Source organism: Tyto alba, unplaced genomic scaffold (genome assembly GCF_018691265.1).
Source record: "Tyto alba isolate M040663 unplaced genomic scaffold, T.alba_DEE_v4.0 Super-Scaffold_34, whole genome shotgun sequence".
Classification (NCBI taxonomy): domain Eukaryota; kingdom Metazoa; phylum Chordata; class Aves; order Strigiformes; family Tytonidae; genus Tyto; species Tyto alba.
The window spans coordinates 402,180-404,998 of NW_024881309.1; the positions used below are offsets into that span (position 1 = coordinate 402,180).

At 51.8% G+C, this 2,819-nt stretch overlaps 1 non-coding gene across 1 annotated transcript; it reads left to right on the forward strand.

Moving 5' to 3' along the window:
• Positions 1-2,297: 2,297 nt before the first annotated feature.
• On the forward strand, positions 2,298-2,370 carry TRNAF-GAA. The gene has a single exon. It is a non-coding gene; the product is annotated as a tRNA-Phe (tRNA).
• Positions 2,371-2,819: the final 449 nt, after the last annotated feature.

The following is a 2,819-nucleotide window of genomic DNA, read 5'->3' on the forward strand; positions in this document are numbered from 1 at the left end:
GGCTGCCTGGGACTTGCATTCTTCTACATCAGGCTTCCTCACTGATGTTCACAGCTGAATGTTACAGCTCCTTTGCACCAATTCCCACCTGATTTACCCTGAAGCTTGACTGTAAATAGTCACAGGAATCTTATTAATTTGAAGAAAGAGAAGTAAAACATGATACAAATTATTTTTAAAAAATCAACAATGAAGTCCTCAACTGTATGCCAAGTCCAAGCCTCCACTAAGGTCTACCTTCCTCAAGCGATGACCATAAAAGGAATACGCTAGACAAATAGATAGGAAATTATAACTATACACACAATTAGCAAGTTGGCTAAAAAGAGAGTTTGGCAGTTTAAATCAACTTTTCCACCTTCTTGGCCAAATTTCTAGCCTAGAGCCTTGTCACCAGCTCATGCCTCTAGTGATCTCCCTGCCCATCTTCCTGTGCCTCCTTAGCCCATGCCCACCTCTAGCAAATGAAGTTGGGGTGCTGTGGGCAACATTTTACAGTCAACTGAAAAATCATTTGTCAATGTTCAAAGCATTTCTGAGGTATAACTGAGAAAGGAATGAACTTGCATTACATTATGTGGTTGTTAACATCATTATATTTATCAAAACCCATCCTCGAAGACAGTCTGTTCTAAAAGCCCCCCTGCAACCGGACAGAAATTAAGATGCAAGAATAAACTAATTATAGTAGCTGCACTCTAACAAGCTCCCAGGGGAAAGTTACTGAGTCTGGAGAGCTATGGGAGGAATAAAGAGTCTTTGGGGTTTAGAGGGGCGTGCTGAGGGGTTTGGGTGAGGAAGCTCCCTCAGGAGATTGACGTGAGCCTCTCTGGGGGCTGATTAGAGCAGAAGAACAGAGGCAAGTGACTTCAGGGTGACAAAGAAAGGAGACAGAGACATCCTGTGTCGTGTAGCCCTTTGGATGTGCCCTGCCAAGGGGCTCAGTGCTAATTCCCAGCCCATTTGAATGGTGATGCCTTTGGTCATCAGCAGCTGAGGTTTTCCCCCGGTCACTCTGAGGACAAATACACGCCGAGTGCCACATCCTTGCCCCTCAGGCCTGGCACTGCCCAGCTCCCCCTAAACCTTTGCCTATACCCTAACACCTAACCCTGAAAGGTGAGCTCTCATCCTTAGCCCTGCTCTGATCACTGAAGCTGAAACCCTCACCAGATGCCTGAAATCTAAGCCCTACCTACCTCCCTAATCCTTTCCCTCAACACCTCTCATCTTCAACCAAGTCCTTCCCTGGGCTGGCCTAACCCTGGGCAACAGCCCTGGGTGCGGTGCAGCTCAGCAGAAAAGGCCCTGGGGGTCATGGTGGACAACAAGTTGCACATGAGTCAGCGGTGACGGCTGGAAACCCAGAAGGCCAACAGTATCCTGGCTGTCTGAAGAGGAGCATGGCCAGGAGATGAGGGGGAAGGATCCTCCGATTCCATTCAGTGCTTGCTAGACCACATGCCCAGTACTGCACTGAGTTTGGGGCCTCCTGCCCCCAGTACAGGAAGGACATCGATCAACTGGAGCAAGATCAGTGAAGATGCACCAATACAGTCGGGCATGTGTAGACGTGCAGGGGGCTGGAGAGCTTCCCACCTGAGGAAAGGCTGAGGGAACACTCTCCAGTATGGAGACGAGAAGGCTTCGGGAAACCTCGTAGGAATATTTCACTACCTGTCAGGCAGTTAAGAAAATAGAGCCAGGCTCTTCAGCGTGGTGCATGGTGGGAAAAGGAGAGGCAAGGGACAAAAGTGGAAAGAACGTTCAGGCAGGAGATGAGGACCATGAGGTCACTTACACACTGGAAGAGGTTATCTTGAGAGTCTCTGCAACCCAGACCCTTGGAGGTTTCCAAGCCTCCTTTCCCCCTACATATGGTCTCCCAACATTGAACAAAATGCTCTGGCTCAGGCAAGAATGAAGCAAAAGCCTATGGCACCAACACGAGCTCTTCCTCCCCTGGGCCTTCTCTTCTCTGTGAGAGGTGTCTCCCACAAACCCAACACTTCTTTCTCCCTCAGCCTTTACAGCTGCACACGCCTGGCCTGCTCACTTGACTTTGCAACAATCACCTTTGTATTTAAGGCCCAACACATATCTTGTCACTCCCACTGCAAGCTGGCACCCACCCCACACCTGGAGCCCACCTGGCCACAGGGGCAGGGAGAGGCCAGGCCCACTCTGCTTGCACTGGGCACAGCTTTTTCCTGGGAACATCCCCAAGGAGCTCTCCTCACATGTGTCAGGCTGTGGCCTGGCACGGGTGGCACAGGGACAAGGGCTGCTGGGGCAGGGCTGAAGTAGCTCAGCTGGGAGAGCGTTAGACTGAAGATCTAAAGGTCCCTGGTTCAACCGCGGGCTTCAGCAATGTTTTTCTCCCTTAGGGTCTTGCAGAGCCCGGCTGCCTTCATCCATCCTGCCCTGGCCCTCCTTGCTCCTTCCCCTCTTGCCAGAGCACTGCCCGTGCACTGTAGCTGCACATCTACAGGTTAGAATGAGCCTTCCTCTTGCACCACAAGCCCCCAGCCTTCCCCTGGGCAGGACTCTCCACTCAGTGTGTCTTTGGGGTGTTCTCCAGCTGGGTCTCCTTCCCTGCTCCACAGGGATCAGGATCTCTCCGCTCAGGGGTCTCTGCAAAGACTCTGTCTCTCTCCTCATGGTCATTCTCACTGGTACACAGACTGCTCCCCTCCTCACACACATCCTTCACCTTAACCTCAGTTCCCAGACCAGGGCACACTGCCCACAGGGAGGCCACCGTCCCCCCAGTCCCAGGGAGAGGCACTTCTTGCAGCTGAGGCCTGGATGCAGCATCC